Source organism: Neovison vison, chromosome 6 (genome assembly GCF_020171115.1).
Source record: "Neovison vison isolate M4711 chromosome 6, ASM_NN_V1, whole genome shotgun sequence".
Lineage (NCBI taxonomy): Eukaryota > Metazoa > Chordata > Mammalia > Carnivora > Mustelidae > Neogale > Neogale vison.
Window position 1 is genome coordinate 134,346,974 of NC_058096.1, and position 19,865 is coordinate 134,366,838.

The 19,865-nt window shown below is 41.0% G+C and overlaps 1 long non-coding RNA gene across 6 annotated transcripts in view; it reads right to left on the minus strand.

Moving 5' to 3' along the window:
• Positions 1–266: 266 nt before the first annotated feature.
• LOC122908959 overlaps positions 267–19,865 on the minus strand; it is a 35,836-nt gene continuing 16,237 nt past the window's right edge. Inside the window, exons 3-11 of one of the 6 annotated variants that reach the window (XR_006385051.1) lie at positions 19,078–19,192; positions 10,887–10,947; positions 10,744–10,779; positions 10,595–10,664; positions 10,379–10,473; positions 9,228–9,280; positions 7,796–7,830; positions 5,285–5,354; positions 267–453 (exon numbers count right to left, since the gene is read on the minus strand). This is a non-coding gene — a long non-coding RNA (uncharacterized LOC122908959). Of the gene's footprint in view, positions 454–4,892; positions 5,355–7,795; positions 7,831–9,089; positions 9,281–10,378; positions 10,474–10,594; positions 10,665–10,743; positions 10,780–10,886; positions 10,948–16,299; positions 16,333–17,860; positions 18,265–19,077; positions 19,193–19,865 lie in introns of those variants that run through there. The other 5 variants (XR_006385050.1, XR_006385049.1, XR_006385048.1 and 2 more) reach the window with 5 other exon arrangements.

Here is a 19,865-nt window from a genome sequence, read left to right on the forward strand (position 1 = left end):
GAATGTAATGTTTCACTAGTTTTTTATGTCACAGGGGAAAAATAATGTCAATAATCATATCAAAGATACCCTTAAAACAGTCATTTTATAAAGTTTTAAGTTACCAAATTTTAAAGAATATATTTTTTCTAAGTACTATATAATTCTTAATTTTTATTCCAACATAATATTCATTTTTTGTAAAAGACTCATAGTTTTACTCAGTAGTTCGATTTTTAAGTTTCCGAACACAGGTGAATTATAAACAAATTTTAACATTAAATAAATTACAGAATAAAGATAACATTTAAATTAGTTTTGCCTGAATATTTCTATGTATTAACAAGTGATACTAGGGATCAATGACTTAGTAAAGTTTATCTTTCTCAATCACTTCTCTAATCCTTGCTATGGATTTAATTGGTCTCCTTGAGTGTCCTGAAAACATTTCTTTGACATTGCTTCCAGAAGTCTCTGAAATGGTTCAAGATATTATTTCAGTGATATTTACTCCAAGACCACACCAAGTAAAAGCTCATGTTTCCTAAATCTGAATGTACATTGGAATCATCTAAAGTATTTATAAATGGTTTTATCCTCATATGTTCTGGCTTAGTAGATTCAGGAAAGTATCCTCTATTTTGTTAATCTCAAAGAAGTAATACTGAGACACAAAGAATAGGGTCTAGAATCACAGTTCCCCAATATATACTCAGATGGTACAATGAGAAGAAGATCAGTGTGGGGTTCATTATGCCAGTAGGTGGTTCAAGCCACTCACATGCAAATAGTGCACAATGAAGGACTGCCTACCAGTGGGATGAGTCATCTAAATGGTGTATCACTGTACTTGCTCAAGAGGCTACCTTCTTTACTTCTAGAATCACTCCCATTCTATTTCCCAATTTAAATGAGGAATCATGTCTTCCTTCCAAATTAGGCTTATCCCCTTACAATGGGCTAAGCATTTGTGTCTTCCCCAAATGCCATGTTGAAACCTTAACTCCCAACGTGATGGCATTTGGAAGTCAGCTTTTGGGGGATAGTTAGGTTTGGATGAAGTCATGAGGGTGGAGAAGGGATATGGCTTACAAGCAGGGATATGGCTAATTTACTCTTCTCTGCCATGTGAGGATATACAAAGGCAAAGCTGTTTGCAAGTCAGGAAGAGGACTCTCACCAGAACCCAACAACCCTAGCACCCTGATCTGCTCCTGCTAACATTTCAAACTCCATTGTTTTGCTCTATTTTTTTTCTGTTACATTCATTGCCCTCTACCATATTTCAGAATTCACTTACTTTTACATGTATTAGTCTCACAAATTTAACTTCATAGAAGCAGAAATATTTGTCTCTTTTTAATTTAAATCCAATTTAATTAACATATACTATATTATTAGTTTCAGAGGTTGAATTCAGTGATTCATCAGTTGTGTATAACAGCCAGGGCTCATTACTTCAAGTGCCCTTCTTAACTGCCCATCATCCAGTTACTGCACCTTCACACCTATGTCCCCTCCAGCAGTTCTCAGTTTGTTCCCTATAGTTAAAAGGCTCTTATGGTTTACTTCCTTCTTTGTTTTCTTCTTATTTTATTTTTCCTCCCCTTCCCCTATGTTCACCTGTTTTGTTTCTTAAATTCCACATGTGTGGGAGAGCATATGGTATTTGTCTTTCTCTGACTGACTGATTTCACTTAGCATACTCTCTAGTTCTGTCCACGTCATTGCAAATGGCAAGATTCCATTCTTTTGGATGGCTGAGTAATATTCCAGTGTGTGTGTGCATGTGTGTGCGTGTACCACAACCTCCTTATCGATCCATCTGTTGATAGACATCTGGTCTCTTTTCTGTATTTTAGCAATTGTGGACTTTGCTATCCCCTATAAACCTCGTGGGGCATGTGCTCCTTCAAATCACTATGTTTGTATCCTTTGACTAAATACCTAGTAGTGCAACTGCTGTTGTAGTGTGGATCTATTTTCAACTTCTGAGGAGCCTCCATCCTGTTTACTGGAGTGCCTGCACTGGCTTGCATTCCCACCAACAGTGTAAGGAGGGTTCCCCTTTCTCCGCATCCTCACCAATGTCTGTTGTTTAGTGAGTTGTTAATTTTAGCCGTTCTGACAATCCGAGCTCATTATGACCTCCTCCTCAAAGCTGGAAGACTTTTTGGATTAGAATCTCTATCATTAATTTTACTGTTTGATACCTGTTTAAAAAGTTATCTCCCTGCCTTACCATATATAACTATCACCAAAATAAAATGTTATAATTTTCTCATCGATTAAAGTAAGGTCTCCGAATTGCCTTATAAGCTCAGCTTTTCGTGTTTTGAAATTTGGTGGCATCAAAATATTCTGGGCCATAGGCACAACTGTTATGGGGTCTTGGATGCTCACCCCACACCATTCTCAGATGTTTCCCAGCCTTGACTCTATGTAAACTAAAGATAGCAATGCATTTCAAGACTCCTTGGAAATGTCCCAACCTATAATTAGGACATCACCTTGTACTTGGGAAGCTTTCATATGACCCTTCCTATCTAAGAGTGACTTGTGGGGAATAGGTAGCATAGGAAAGCGGCATCATTCATACCACTGGGACCTGCCTCATCTGAGCAAATCCGTTGTGACATTTCCAGGTGCCAGATTCACCTAGAGACTACAATGGCTTTAAGGTCCAAAGCCTCTAAGAAAAATAAAATGTTTCCCTACACATATCCTCTGTGCTAGGACGTTCTGCTGGTCCTGGCCATTAATGTATGGGTGTCCTCTCTCCCTTTTGAATCTACTAGCACACTGAATAGCCAGGGGAAATGCAGGGTGTTCAGCATATTGGCTATTTCACTCTTCCTGCACACCTGTCTTTACCTTGGAGTTGTGACTAACACTTATTACTGCACAGCTTACAAGAGTTGAATTGAATGAAGGTGAGAATAGGAAATATTAGCTAAAATGGAATGTGAGATTATCTTTAAATTCCAGTGATGTGTGCTTTTCCTCTCCTGTTTGCTTTGGTTTTGGTTTTTACTCTGTTTGATTACTACTGATGCAAAATTGTGTACAACTGGTAAGAAGAGAAAAAAACTTAACCACTAAGATACTCATAATATTGCCACGAAGACAACACCAAAACCTTATTTCAGTTTTGAAATAACAAACAGATCTCTTGTCTTCCCTGGTCATGATCTCTCTGCTGTGAATGCCACCATTCTCTGCTGTTAGCACATCATCTTGTTCTGGGGTAAAGCTTCGATGACCCTTGTGCTCATCCCCAATGCCCTTTCACCTCTTGCCCTTATCATGCACTTCACCAGCCCCCAGAAATATGTAACCTAGAAGCCACTGAATTTCTATTTCCTAATTTCCCTGCAGTCAAAAATAAGACAAAGCCATTGCCCAAAGATAACAATCTGAAACTGAGTCCTATGCCCTCTGCTAGGGATAGATTCAGGGCGTTTTAAACAACCCAAATGGTTCCATGCAGTATTAGTGCATAAAAATTGCATAACCAAAGCTTAAAGAAATATGAGGGGCCTCTTGGTATTAAAACACACACACACACACACACACACACACACACACACACAAACAAAACAAAAACCTGTCCCCTAGTTTTAAAAACAACAAAGGACTCCCATACAGCTGAGTTTAATAAAACACTTTTCAACATATGCTTCATAAGAGACATTTCCAGTGTGTGTCTCATGCTATAATGCTCAACAGCTGCAACTGTAGCCCTCAATACGTTCCATGTGGGGCTGTGGTTATAATCGGCTCTTTCTGTGAAAGGCTCTCTTAGACTTCTTCTGTAATTAGGATTAAAATGTGCTGAGGGCACACAGGAGATGCGAAAGAGGCCTTTTATTTCAGTCATTATCATTTCTCTCAGGCAAGATCACCTTTCAGAAAAAAGCCCTGTAGAGTCTGTCTCCAGCCTTCACCAAAAGAGGTCCAGCCTGTTAAACTAAATAACTAAATTCCTTCCTTTCCTTCTTCTGTTTTTTTTTTATCTGAAAATAACTTTGAGGCAGCAAATTTTAGCAGAGTAACAATTGTTGATTGCTCCTCAAAACGATGCTGCTAGGACAATAGAGAGTTGGGGGATTTTAAGAAAATTAACAAATGTGAGCCTCATTGAGAAGAACAGACAGAGGAACCTTAGAAAGAAAACTGACAGGACATGAGGCTGGATCCCAGGATCCAGGGATCATGACCTGAGCTGAAGGCAAACGCTTAACCGACCAAGCCACCTAGGCAGCCTAAAACAGTCTTTTCTTTTTTTTAAGAAGCACTTCTGGGGCGCCTGGGTGGCTCAGTGGGTTGAGCCGCTGCCTTCGGCTCAGGTCATGATCTCAGGGTCCTGGGATCGAGTCCTGCATCAGGCTCTCTGCTCAGCAGGGAGCCTGCTTCCTCCTCTCTCTCTGCCTGCCTCTCTGCCTACTTGTGACCTCTCTCTGTCAAATAAATAAATAAAATCTTAAAAAAAGAAGCACTTCTGAAGAATTTTCTTCAAAAGACAGACTTTGATGAACTAAAAAAAAAAGTACTTCCAATGCAATAAGAATGTCAGGCAGAAAGATTAGAAGGAAAGCAATTTGTTAAGAAATTTTTGAAGGAAAATTTGACAATATTTTAAAAAGTAAAATTTTACCTACCTTCTTATTGAAGGAACGTGACTGCTGACTGAACTATGAGCTGGGCCCAAGCAGGTGGAGGCCCCTCACCGTCTCCTATGTCCTTGCAGTGTACATTGTGCCCACCCTTTCCATTGTACAAGCCAGATTCAAGGATGCAAACTCAAGAGAGCAATGTGGTGTTGAGACCATCTGGACTAAGATAAATGACTGAACCTAGGTAAGGTCTTTATATAAAGTTTTAAGATCTGGCAGGTGGGTATGGAGATCTACTTATCTTATGGCACCCAAGATGAGCCCCATATGTAAGTTCCCTTGCTTATTGAAACTGCCAGCTACCAGTCTGGTTTCTTCAGTCTCTCTTTGCCCTCCATGTGCTGGGCCAGTTTCAGATTTCATTTGGGAAATTCACACATTTACAAACCAACATTCTTTGACCCAGCAATTCCACAGCTAGGAATTATTTGCCTTTAATTTGAAGTTTAATACTGAAATTTACATAGCTGATATTTAAATCTTTTTATGTTTATAACTTAATGCATTATTAGCATTTTAATAAATAACATTCATGTTCATTTAAATGGATTCAAAACACCTAGACTGTCAATTTCTTAATACAATGTCCATATTTTCTTGAAAATAATATGAAAAAGGAAAAAAATTACCTCATAATCGTTCTCCACCTGATCCTGTTCTCATTGTCAGGTACTTTCCATTTCTTCCCTGCTAAGGACTCTGCTTTGTTATCAAGGCAAGGAAAGACAGCATGATAGTGGCTCAAATATTAGGTGATTTGAGTTAGCACCTGACACTGCCTCTTACTACCTGTGCATTTGGGGCAGTTGTTCTAGCCAAAGTTGACCAACTTTGGTTTCCTTATCTGGCCACTGGGGAATAATTATCAAATCTATGTGCTAGGACAAGTACTAGGATTACATGAGATACCATCCTGATCACTTAGCACAGAACCTGCCTTAGATTGGACACCTAATGAAGGGTAGTTCTTATATAAAATATGTGTAAGTAAATATTATGCATTTTATATGTTGCTGACATTGATGCCTTAAATGTGGCATACTAAAATACCATTGCTAATATAATTCTGACATTTAGGTCCATCACAAATAAAAATTGCACTGTCTCATTTCTCTAATGAATAGTAATATGGAAAATCGCCCATAACAGTGAAATTTTGAAAAAAAAATGTTAAGTTCCTACAAGATAGAATTCATTAAATAAACTATTATATATATATATGTAATCAACACTATGCACCTATTAAAATTATGTTATAGGGGCGCCTGGGTGGCTCAGTGGGTTGGGACGCTGCCTTCGGCCTGGGACATGATCTCAGGGTCCTGGGATCAGGCCCCACATCGGGCTCTCTGCTCAGTGGGAAGCCTGCTTTCTCCTCTCTCTCTGCCTGCCTCTCTGCCTGCTTGTGATCTCTCTCTCTCTCTCTGTCAAATAAATAAATAAATAAATAAAATCTTAAAAAAAAAAAAAAAGAACTACTATATTGGGCTTAAACAACTCTCCACAAAAATATATGCTTTATAAGTTGCTCATTATTATGATTAGGTGTATGACCCAAGTTTAGCATTTTCTTATACTTGAAGTAAGTGGACTTCAGAGGTGACAGTTTTTTAAAAATATATTTTATTTATTTATTTGGCAGACAGAGATCACAAGTAGGCAGAGAGGCAGGCAGACAGAGGAGGAAGCAGGCTCCCCGCTGAGCAGAGAGCCCAATGCGGGGCTCAATCCCAGGACCCTGGGATCATGACCCGAGCCGAAGGCAGAGGCCTTAACCCACTGAGCCACCCAGGTGCCCCAGAGGTGACAGTTTTATATAGTATCATTTTATCTCTGCTTTCAATGTATATTAAAGTACCCTCCATGACTTTTTTCGTACCTTTTTCACACCAGGAGAAATAGGAGGTGGAGGAGGGCAGCCCAGCCCACCTCCTCAAAGCCATCCAAGGGCCAGCCATCTGTCCTACCATCTTGCCTGCCACCTTAGTCACTTTATTTGAGTACATACAAGCACAGACACCAGCTGTCATCATCTTCTATGCCTTTCTGACCAACTATACCCTAAAACAAAACTTGGCAAAAACAAAACCAAGAGAAGATAAAACTGTGAAGCTGATAAAGGCTTCCTTGGTTGCCTTTTCCCACTTTGCATTTCAGTGGGAAATTCTGCATTTCCTGCATTTCCTCCTTCCATCCGGGTCACGGACACCCTGCCAACCCACTCTGCCCTCATGTTATTGCCAACAGCTGAAGGTGGCCACTGGGGGATCCCATCTGGACTCCTTCCTGAAGGAGAGGTAATAGGAATAAACTTCGAGCTATATGGATAAGAAAGGTTATCTCTTCTCACATATGCAATCAAATAGTATACATTATATTTCATTTGTATCTCGTAGAACCCTGATATCTTCTTGTTTCTCTGACAAAAACAGTAATACAATTAATTGGACAAATGCATTAATATTACCTTTCTTGGAAAATAGCATCTTTTATTTTTCTCACTTAACTTACACATTAAGTAGTTACTGTGACACAGCTCCATGCTACAAAAAGGAATAAAATGTGTTTTCTGCATTTAAGAAGCTTGCATTCTAGCTAGGAGGAAGGGTACCTACCTAAACACTATTTACACACAAAAAAACAAAACACAGTGTCATTAAGTACAATGATAGAAATGTGCAAAAATTCTTATGGAGAAATTGGACAGAAAAAAGAATTGAGCACAAGAATGGACAAGAACATCTGGAAGTGAAGCTAAAAATAATGGCTGAAGGCCAGTGATGAAAAACTCCGTGTTGTCCTAACAAATTAGGGCCTTCTTTCTGACTGTAAGGGAAAATCTGAAAATTACTTTCTGAATATAACCTGACCCAGTGAAGCAACTGGTACTCCCCTATGGATGATATGCTTTAGGTCCTGTAAGTCTTTCTGAGTTACCACTGCCTAGCATAGCCTTGACCCTCCACTATCCTGACACTGTATTTGGGAAGTAGTTTGTAAGGTATCATTTTAAAATATCTTCCTGTATATATAACCCTGTCTTCTCAGAAGATTTTGGAAAAAAAAAGACATTTATACTTCTGATAGAATGAAGTACAATGTTATCTAAATGAAAAGGTTTAGGAGAAAAATATTCTTACTTGTTTGGAAACAGCGAAATCCATCAAAGAGAGCACTAAAAGAAAGTATATGACTTAAATTTAATTGACAACAGATTATCGACAGAAGTCAGATGAAACAGAGCAAAAGTGCATGGAATAAAAAGTATATGATAAAAACTATGGTTTAGAAATCAGCAATGAGTCTTTTGTTTCTTTAATATAATGCTTGGAAAACCAGCATGTAAATATGACAAAACATAGCATTTAACATTATCCATCCCTTGTGAATTTTTAAAACCTCAACACACGATTTTGACAACCACAGCTATGTACTATGGGAAAGTCAAAGCCAAAAAACACAGGAATTGGAGCCAGTGAGTGAAAGGAGGGAGCATGGGATTGATGTATGGTAAGCTTACAAAGAAAAAAGATCAGGACTTTCCAAAAAAGCACAGAACTAAATTCAGTCCCATAGCTACATAAAGAAACTCTTAACTAAAATAGATATGTTATTCAGTGTTCTGAAACCATAATTGACCTTCTAGCATTATTTTGCATGGAATTAGTCTCCTCTATTAATCCAGAAATACCAGCCCAAACCAGTGCAACTCCCTGTACCCCTAAAATTTGATAAAGATCATTACTTTATTTAGTATACATGAATTTCTCATTTCTGCTGAATGATTTCTTAAACTACATTCTAAACGGGATTACAGGCATTGGCATAGAGGAATGCTAATGAGGAGCTACAGGCATTTCCCAATTTAAAACTTGATTGCATTCCAAAAATGTATCAGAAAGTTTGACTAATTGGAACTCAGAATGTATCTTCTTGGGAAAATAAATGGTGGATAATTTCCTGAACTGACCCAAGCCAGGCCATGAGATACCTAAGCCATCATTTCCAACAGCACAACCTAAATTCTGGGTCCAGACAACAGAATCTTTTGGGAACAGGCAATACAGTGAGGTTTGCTCCTCTTTTACTCAGCATTACTGTTATTATACCCTAAATAGGTTAAAAGTGTCTTGGCTATTCTCTCTCCTCCCCCTTTAATACCACTTCAGCCCTCCTATCCCTGCTAGTGAAATGCTCCAAGCTCCAAAGGTATCTTCCCTACCTCTGCCCCAACCCTATCCCACAGTCTTCATGTCAAGAGTTCAGCAGAATGGGAGACAGTGATAGAAAGACACATTTGTCACCCTTGAGATCTGCCACTTACAAGCTTCCTCACTGGCCAGAATTACATTGTTAGCAGCCATTCCTCTAATTGCTTGTTCTGGCTTCTGGGAGCTCAAATTGTCATTAAGAAAAAAAAATCAATAACATTTCAGATGTTACAGAGACAGAACCATGAACAGTTTATTGGGGAGATACCAGGAGAGACAAAGCACAGGGGACAGGATGGGCAGGGAAAGAATTCAGACCACCAGGCAGAAACATTCATATCTTGACTAGATATAAACTCACTGGAGCCTGGTTGTTGGAGATCAAGGAAGTCTTCAGATTACAAAATGATTACCCTGTAAGGCAAGAGGATTTGGGTTAGTACAATGGGACCTTGTGTTTTCCTAAATGCTCTCTGCCTCCCATAGTGTATCTGAGGCCTTGGATGAACACTTGGGTGTGTGGCCACATCTGTGAGTCTGTATGTGATAGACAATAATTGTCTTCACATCTCACACAGAAATATCTGATTATACCTGTTCTCTTAACTATATTTTACTTCATTGTGGCTAGGACCTGACATTTAATAGAAAAAAGGGGGCTCTTTGCCTTGTCTTTGAAATGAGAATTGCCACTACCAGGGCTGAGGTATCACACTCTTAGTGTATTTTGTGGACTTAAATAAACATTTTTTTTTCAATTTATTCATTTTCAGAAAAACATTATTCGTTATTTTTTCACCACATGCTCATTGGCATGGAGCTATTTTCATTTAAACAGTGAGAATGGTGAATGGTCAGAGCCCAGATTTTTTGCCAATTATTATTATTTTTTTCTTTTTGAGAAGAGACAGAGAAAACACAAACTTGTGAGCAAAGAGGGATGGGGGAGAAGGTGAGGGAGAAGGACAATCCCAGATAGGCTCCACACTCAGCACCAAGCCCAACTTAGGGCTCAATCTCAAAAGCTTGAGGATCATGACCTGAGCAGGAATCAAGATTCTGCTGCTTAACCGACTGAGTCGCCCAGAAGCCCCTGCAGGTTCTTTATGTACTTCAACTCCTATTGCTCTAGTGACCTCAGAATCCAATATGTTCTCTCTATGACTGATTAAAATAAAAGCTGAGGCCCTGAGAAGGCCTTTTTCTTCCCCAAGACTTGACCACTGAGTCAAGGTGGGAAGGGTGCTCGCCTCCCACCTTCCCAGGATCAGCTTTTTCGAAGGGGTTAGCAGGGGGGAAGGTGTGGTGCAGCGTGAGCTCCACCTGTCACGGGGGCAAGTGTCCTTCTGCCTGGGGGCATATAAGGAAAGCACCCTCCTGTCACCCCTTCAAAGAACCTGCAGGCTTGTGATTCTCTGCAGGACACACAGCGATTACCCACAGGAACAGGAAGGACACCGTGTGGTTTCACAGCAAAAATCAGGCTGTTGCATTTCACATCGTGCTGCCTACCTTGCCACACAGGCTTCTGCAACTCAGGCCTTCCTGGCATCGGTTCCCACCTCATGGATCCCACGGGCAGCATCTCCCCTTTCATCACGCACAGTCTTGAACACAGAAAAAGAATGGACATCTCTAAGAATTACAACACCACGTCCTCTCCTAGGCAGTAAACAGCATAGCCGTCACCTCTCCAAACACCCATAAAAATGCACGTCAAAATCTCACATTTGTATTTCAGGTAGGCGTTCTCCCTGCTCTGCTGCATCATCCTTGTTTCCCAATACCGAGCCTGCATCTGTGGCAGAAAAACACACCCACCTTCAGTTGTGCCCGACTGTGCCCCAAACAAAGATGAGGAAAAGGAAAACACTTACCCAGTTAGCCAGAGCATTCCTTTCCTGAACTCCGATCTGAAAAAGCCAACACACCAGAAACCCATGTTCAGGGCTCTAAGGGCCACTACCATCACCTGCAGGGGGCGCCAAGGGGTCAGTGTGTTGGACACAGCTCAGGTTACCTTGTGGATGAAGGTGAGGTCAGACTCCTGCAACTTATTCCGCGTTTCTTCCACTTCTTGTCTGTGAGGGACAATTGTTTTCATCAGACAAAACCCAACACTGGGTGTGATTTTCAATCATCTGCCAATGTGGCCATCCTCCTCTTATCTGTCCCCTCATACAACTGATCCTGACACAGGAAACACTTTCACCTGACTATAACTGGTCTGCAGGATCAAAGCTATTCTTACAGCCTTTCCCTAATCATTTTTCCTTGCCTGCAGGATCAAAACTGACATAGCTTCCTTACCCGTTTTCAATTTTTCCCTCAGTTATCACATGACAAATGTCTTTTGTCATGAAGCTCTATTCTCCTTTAACGTCTATCCTTGCTATGGTTCCCAGGTTTGCAAAGACCAGCGCCATTAGAGCCACTACTGGGCTGATGGGTAGGATTCATCCTAGGACAAACAGTTTTCCTCAAGACACCACCCCAAGGATACTGGTATGGAGCCAGTTTCCACAGAGTCAGGCCAACACTGGGGATCCTGACATGTTTAGTAACATAATTGTTTTGTGCCTTATCTTTCCGTGTCTGTTAATTCGCTCTGGATACATCCTCTGAATTTTAGTGTATATTACTTAATTGAGTCCTCAAAATGTAAAAAGATTAACAATCCAAAGGGAGGAAGGAATCAAGATGGCGGAGAAGTAGCAGGCTGAGATGACATCAGGTAGCAGGAGATGAGCTAGATAGCTTATCAAACCATTCCGAACACCTACAAATCTAACAGGAGATTGAAGAGAAGAGCATCAATTCTAGAAACTGAAAATTGACTACTTTCTGAAAGGTAGGACCCACGGAGAAGTGAATCCAAAGCGACGGGAAGATAGACCCCGGGGGGAGGGTCTGGCTCCTGACAAGCAACGGAGCACAAAATCAGGACTTTTAAAAGAGATGTCCACTGAGGGACATCACTCCAGAGGCTAAATCGGGGTAAAGCCCATGCGGGAACGGTGTGGCCCGAAGTCCTGCAGGGTCACAGAAGGACCAGAGGTGTCTGAGTGTCACAGAACTCACAGGTATTAGAGTGGGGAAGCCGGCAACAGAGAGAGAGCCAAGGAGTGACCTCTCAAATCAGGGTTACCTTGAACTGTAATCCATGGCACAGGCCACTGCTCTGTGAGTGGGGTCACCAAAAGAACTGGGGAGATCCCCCCGGAAGAGCTCAGGGATCTAAGGGTTTCAGAGACTCCAGGTAGAACTGTGGGCCAGAGACAGAGATGCTTGGTCACAGCCTGGTGAGGTCTGAGCGCAGTCGGAGGCCAGGGAGAGGGAAATGGTTGAGCAGTTTTCTCTGAGGGCGCACTGAGGAGTGGGGGCCCTGAGCTCTTGGCTCCTCCATGCCAGAGACTGGGTGGCCGCCACTTTCATTACTGACCTCTGGAACTCTATGGAAAGTGTTCAGGGAACAAAAGCTCCTGAAAGTGAACCCCAGCGGATTACTTAGCCTGGCCTCTGGAAAGGGTGGTACAATTCCGCCTGGGGCAAAGACACCTGAGAATCACTACAACAGGCCCCTCCCTGAGAAGATCAACAAGAAATCCAGCCAAGACCAAGTTCACTTCCCAAGGAGAACAGGGGAATACCAGAGGAGGAGAGAGCAAACCATGGAATTCATGGCTTTCTCCTCATGATACTTTAGTCTTGCAAAGTTAATTTTTTTATTTTATTTATCTTCTGCTAATTTTTTTAACTTTTACCCTTTCTTCTTTTAACGTTTTTTAACTAGTTTATCTTAACAATACTTTTCATTAAAAAATCTTTTTCGAACCTTCATTATTATTGTCATATGTTATCCTTCATTGTATCTAACTAAAGTTTTTGTATACACATAGGGTTTTTTCTTCTAAAAAATTTGGGTACAACTTCTTCTAATAGATGAAACTATACCCTAAATCTACCACTGGGCTTGTTCTACTCTCCAGCCTGAGCAAATCTTCTCCAATTTCTTTTTCTTTGTTCTCCCAACCAACTTACCTATCAACTCCTTTTTTAGAAATTAAAAAAAAATTTTTTTCATCTTAATAGTCATATTCTGTCCCTTCATTGTGTTTACTCTTACATATGTTTTCCATTCTTTAAAATTTGGGGAGGTAATTTCTTCTAAGAGACAAAAATACACCCAAAATTAAGTGAGTGACCCTGTTCTAGTCACCAGTGTAATATGCGTGTGTGTATATATATATATATATATATATCTTCTTAATATTATTTCATTATTTGTTTCTTTGTAAATTTTTTTTCCCTGAACTTCCTTTTACCCCCTTCTCCCCCACCACGATTTGGGGTCTCTTCTGATTTAGCTCAAGCACACTTTCCTGGGGTCTTTGCCACCCTTTTAGTATTTTATTTGCTCCTTCATATATTCTTATCTGGACAAAATGACAGGCCGAAAAACTCACCACAAAAAAAAGAACAAGAGGTAGTACCGAAGGCTAGGGACCTAATCAATACAGACACTGGTAATATGTCAGATCTAGAGTTCAGAATGACGATTCTCAAGGTTCTAGCCACGCTCCAAAAAGGCATGGAAGATATTAAAGAAACCCTATCTAGAGATATAAAAGCTCTTTCTGGAGAAATAAAAGAACTACAGTTTAACCAAGCTGAAATCAAAAAAGCTATTAAAGAGGTGCAATCAAAGATGGAGGCTCTTACTGCTAGGATAAATGAGACAGAAGAAAGAATTAGTGATATAGAAGACCAACTGACAGAGAATAAAGAAGCTGAGCAAAAGAGAGACAAACAACTACAGGACCACTTGGGGAGAATTCCAGAGATAAGTGATACCATAAGACAAAACAACATTAGAAGGAGAAGAAAGAGAGAGCAGAGCAGAAGGTATATTGGAGAGAACTATTGGAGAGAATTTCCCTAATATGGCAAAGGGAGCAAGCATCAAAATCCAGGAGGTGTAGAGAACCCCCATCAAAATCAGTAAGAATCGGTCCACACCCCGTCATCTAATAGTAAAATTTACAAGTCTTAGCGACAAAGAGAAAATCCTGACAGCACCCCGGGACAAGACGTCTGTAACGTACAATGGTAAAAATATTATATTGGCAGCAGACTTTTCCACAGAAACCTGGAAGGCCAGCAAGGACTGGCAAGATATATTCAGAGCAATAAACGAGAAAAAATATGCAGCCAAGATTACTATATCCAGCTAGAATATGATTGAAAATAGAAAGAGAGATAAGAAGCTTCCAGAACAAACAAAAACTGAAAGAATTTGCAAACACCAAACCACCTCTACAAGAAATATTGAAAGCGGTCCTCTAAGCAAAGAGAGAGCCTAAAAGTTGTAGATCAGAAAGAAACAGAGACAACATACAGTAACAGTCATCTTACAGGCAATACAACGGCACTAAATTCATATCTCTCCCTAGTTCCCCTGAATGTAAATGGGTTAAATGCCCCAATCAAAAGACACAGGGTATCAGAATGGATATAAAAACAAAACCCAACAATATGCTGCCTAAAAGAAACTCACTTTAGACCCAAAGGCACCTACAGATTTAAAGTGAGGGTGTGGAAAACAATTTACCATGCTAATGAACATCAGAAGTAAGCTGGGTGGCAATCCTTCTATCAGATCAACTAGATTTTATGCCAAGGACTATAATAAAAGAGATGAGGAAGGACACTATAGCATACTCCAGGGTCTTTCCAACAAGAAGAGCTAACAATTTTAAATATCTATGCCCCAAACATGGGAGCAGCCAACTATATAAACCAATTAATAACAAAATCAAAGAAACACATTGACAATGATACAAGAAGAGTAGGGAGCTTTAACACTCTCCTCACTGAAATGGACAGATCATGCAAGAAAAAGATCAACAAGGAAATAAAGGCTTGAATGACACACTGGACCAGAAGGACATCACATATATATCCAGAACATTCCATCCCAAAGCAACAATACACATTCTCCTCTAATGCACATGGAACATTCTCCAGAATAGATCACATCCTGGGTCACAAATCAGGTCTAGTATTTACCAAGTACCCACTCTGTACCAGAAGAAGACAGAGCTCCTGCCCTGCAGGTTTTTCATATTATTTTGAGAAGATGAGGGCTGTTACATAAGTACATTATAAATTGCAATGACATGCAGGCTGCTAAGAGAGCACTGCCACCGGGTCCTCCAGTGCTAACCACCTCATTTCTGCACAAAATGGGTCAATAAGTCAGTCATTTATTCATAAGTTTTCATTTTCTTAGTCTTCACATTTTTGTATGTAAACCAAAAATTTGTACTCAATGTACAAATAACAATGGAAAAGTAACTTTTTTTAAAGATTTTATTTATTTGACAGAGATAGACCACAAGTAGGCAGAACAGCAGGGAGCCCAATGCAGGGCTCAATCCCAGAACCCCGAGATCATGACCTGAGTCGAACTAAGCCACCCAGGTGCCCTAAGTTAAATAACCTTTTATTTATTTATTTATACACTTTTTTTTCAGTGTTCCAAAATTCATTGTTGATGCACCACACCCAGTGCTCCATGCAATCTGTGCCCTCCTAGGTACCCACCACCAGGCTCTTTCTTCCCACCCCCTTCCCTCCAAAACCCTCAATTTGTTTCTCAGTCTCCTCCTGATTTCCCCCAACTCTCTTAACCTCTCCATCTCCCAATGTTCTCTGTGTGATTCCTAAATAACTCTTAAGTTCATATGATGAGCAAGAATGGGAGCCCTTTTCTAATCTCTCATTTTTCCGGCCAAAATGTGCATACAGTTAGACTTACAGCTGCTTCATTTCACTGAAGCTGCTTTTCATAATCCCACAGCATTCCAAGTTTAAAGGATCTAACAATCACTTGAATTTAAAGAAGAAAACAAGAACTTGTTTCATCATTTGTCAAAATGACATTTCTAAATCTACCATCATAATTGTTTTCTAGCCAAATGGACACTTTCTAAAACAAAAATTTTTCAATAACTCAAGATTCGGTCATTACAAACAATGGAATTAAATGTATTATCCTAGGACAATGATTTAATATATATGAACACACCTGATACATGAGTTTTGAATGGAAAATGACTGCATTCTACTAAGCTCCTCCTCAGAAAACTTGGGAAGGGCTACAGCAGCTGCTTCCGATGGACTGAGACTAATGCTCATCTAGAAATAATGCGTACATCCAAACCACGGTCACTTTCTAATTCATCTTTCCCTTCCGTGTGACGCACCCTGCAACTGCTTTGAGAAAGTACCCTATTTTCTAGTATTTCCATAATTTCATTATTTGTAAACTGCTACAGAGAAAACCTCAAACTGGCAGAGACGGAAATCTTAGTGAGAATCCTTCTTCTAAGCTCTCAAAACAGAGTTTAAGAAATGAGTTTAGGGGGCACCTGGATGGCTCAGTCGGGTAAGTGTCCGACTCCTGATTTCAGCTCAGGTCATGCTCTCAGGGTCCTTGCCCAGCACGGAGTCTGCTTCTCTCTCTCTCAAATAAAATAAATCTTAAAAAAAAAAAAAAGAGTGTAAGACTTCAGATTCGGTGTATCTGAATCAGAGCCAAAATCCCCATAAAGGAGCACAGCTGGCACAGCAGGGCACCAGCACCAAGGCGTCAGCACCGAGGCCAGGCCCGCAAGGCCTCCTGGTGCAGCCCTGACTTCACGGGCCCCAGCTAGACTGGCCGGTCCTGTAGATAACTGGCAGTAAATCCTCCTGTAGGGAGGATTCCTGTAAGGAATAGCAGCCTGCAAACTTTCTTTCTTTCCTTTTTTTTTTTAAGTTCTGTCATCTTAACATCTGACAACTTAGGGTACACATAAAGGTTAGTCACTGGTCAACATCCTGACTCCTATGACCAAGTTAGGGTTTGGGTTAAAAAAAAAAACTGATGGGAAAGGAGTATCTCAATGGGTATTTCCCATCATGTAGAAAAGCTGCACAAACATAGTGAATGAGGCTTCTGGCCCTTTCTCAACTCTGCTGTTCCGAGCCACCATGCAACCCCTCGCCTTTTTGGAAGGCTCCTAGCAGCCTCTCCCTCTGCGCTCTGGCACCGCATTCTGGAGATGGCGGCGGGAGACCATCTCAGGATGTGGTGGGAGGGACCTTCCGGGTGGGAGGGCGGGTGAAGGCGAGGGGAAAGCAGGCAGTAAGCAGGTGGAGGGGAGGTAGTGCGGATGAATAAGTTTTTAAACTAATGTCTGAAGTCAGCAAAGTGAGAGCTGCTGATGTGTTTTATGGAACAGCAGTAACTGGCCTCTATACAACTATGACTCCTCACTATCTTCCAGGAAGTAGGACTCAAGAGAAAGAGAAAGGCTTGGGAAAAGAAGAAGTAACCCGGGCTTCTGGCCTTCAGTCCTCCTACAACTTGCTCCAGAACCCAGGCACATTTTTCTTCTTCCACCTTTTCTCACTGTAAACACTTCCCAACACGGGAAGCTGAGAGAAGAGCCCCGGGCACGTGGACGGGGAGAAGGCGCCACCCCAACTACACCCCTCTGCGCACAGACTATTCTGGGTGAAGACAATGAAGACCCAGCAGGCTCAGGGAAGGTTTCCTGAGATCAGACGAGATCGGGCCTGTTCAGGGTGTTATGGCCTTAGCCTCAGGGCAAGCTTTTTGGCTTCTCTTTCAGAGCCTGAAAGAATTTAGATAGGGGGCCTACCTTCCTAGATAACTGCCAGAGATAACTTTTTATATCAGAAAGGTTTTTTGGGGGCGCCTGGGTGGCTCAGTGGGTTAAGCCGCTGCCTTCGGCTCAGGTCATGATCTCAGGGTCCTGGGATCGAGTCCCGCATCGGGCTCTCTGCTCGGCAGGGAGCCTGCTTCCCTCTCTCTCTCTCTGCCTGCCTCTCTGCCTACTTGTGATTTCTGTCAAATAAATAAATAAAATCTTTAAAAAAAAAAAAGAAAGGTTTTTTTGCAGGGCACGGCAAACATTTATTTACCAAACATTTGCTCTTCTCCTCGTCCTGTGAGCGGTTTTCTTTCCCTCTAAAGCCCCAGGCCCCACCCCCCTTTCTCCTCAGTGCAGGATGGCACACCAGCTCCAACTGCCCAACTGCCTTTGGGTCTCTCAGGTCTTTGTGGAGCTCTGTACAAAATTAAACGTTTTCCCCTGGTAATCTCTTTGATGTCAATTTAAGTATGACTAGGGTAGCCAACGAACCTAGAAGAGAAGAAGGGAAAATGTCACCCCTCAACAACTGTCACGTGCCTCAGCAAGTTCACGTCCCAGACACACACCCACAGATGCTCACAGGGCATCTCCCTCCCCGCCCCCAGCCACTCCAGTCCTGACACTCTGACCTCAAGGGCTTCAGCCTGTCCTCTTGTACACATCTGTCTTCCCCTGCAGAACCATAAAGCCATAACCCACCTCAGAAAATTAGAAATGATTCTCAACTATCCAAAATACTCAACTATCCAAAAACAAGGTCTCCTACAACTCGTGTCACATACTCAACAATCATGTGCTGAAAAAAATTCCTTTCTCTACAGTACCATCTGCCAAAGAAGCATCGAAGACACACAACCAGCAATGCAGTTAACAGTGGATTAGCAGGGCTGAGGTGCAGCATCTCTCTGACTCCAATGAGCTTTGCAGGGACTTATGTGCTTAGCACCTGTTTATTATTTATATTTCCTCAAGAGATAAGCTAAAATAAACAAATCAAATCAACTTCTGAAATAATTTTGCAGCTGACAACTCACACATTCCTGCCAAATTTCCCACCCTAAAGCCAGAGGATATATTACTAGTAATTTCTTTTCTTTTTTTTTTTTAAGATTTTATTTATTTATTTGTCAGAGAGAGAGGGAGAGAGAGTGAGCACAGGCAGACAGAGAGGCAGGCAGAGGCAGAGGGAGAAGCAGGCTCCCCGCTGAGCAAGGAGCCCGATGTGGGACTCGATCTCAGGATGCTGGGATCATGACCTGAGCCGAAGGCAGCTGCTTAACCAACTGAGCCACCCAGGCGTCCCTTACTAGTAATTTCCATCTTTTTATTTTAAACTTCATAAACCTCCTTTTAAAACTTCAATTGCTTTACATTTTCTCTTATGTAAATCAGTATTTGTAGCTTATTTTAAATCTTACTTTCCAATACATTTTTAAATAGGATGCTAATTACTTCTCTGGTTAAAAACATAAACTGTCCTCTTACCCATCCATAAGCAGTACTTCACTCGTGTTCTTGAGTGACATCAGCTACATAGGTAAATATCACAGAGAATGTGACAAAGAAGACTCCAGACACAGAAATCATCGCCAAGTACCACCTATAAAAAGATTATTTTAATTACGAAGAGAAAGGTAGTGTGCATACATTTTTATAATCAGAACCAAAGTATCATGTAAAGATTATAAACCAAAACATAAATTTAAAAACAAATACATGTATATGTATATTTAAAGATACAAAGGACAACTAATAAAATGATAAAATGGGGAAGAAGTAGAAACACACCACGTCTGTAACTGCTTAAAGGGAGTCAGTACATGCAGCTGAAAAAAATTAAAGAGTAAGGGGATATGGTTTTAAAGGCAGCCAACAAAAGAGAAATAAAAACTTAAATTTTCCTGGCTTTAGCTAAGAAAAAGACACATACAGCAAATAACTTAAAAGAGCTACTACACAGGGGCGCCTGGGTGGCTCTGCTGGTCAAGTGTCTGCCTTCGGCTCAGGTCATGATTTCCGGGTCCTGGGACTCAGCCTCATGTGGGGCCCCCTGCTCAGCAGGGAGTAAAACTCTCTTTTCCTTCTGCCCTTCCCCCCCGCTCTTGCACACACATGCGCATGCTCGCTCTCTCTCAGAATCTTAAAAATAAGTAAAAGAGCTACATAAAAGCAGAAATCATAACAATATTAATGCATTTAAGACTATAATTTCATTCACAGGCACAGATGCTTTAAAAAAAATCTAGTTAAGATATGACCAAACAAAATTCCAC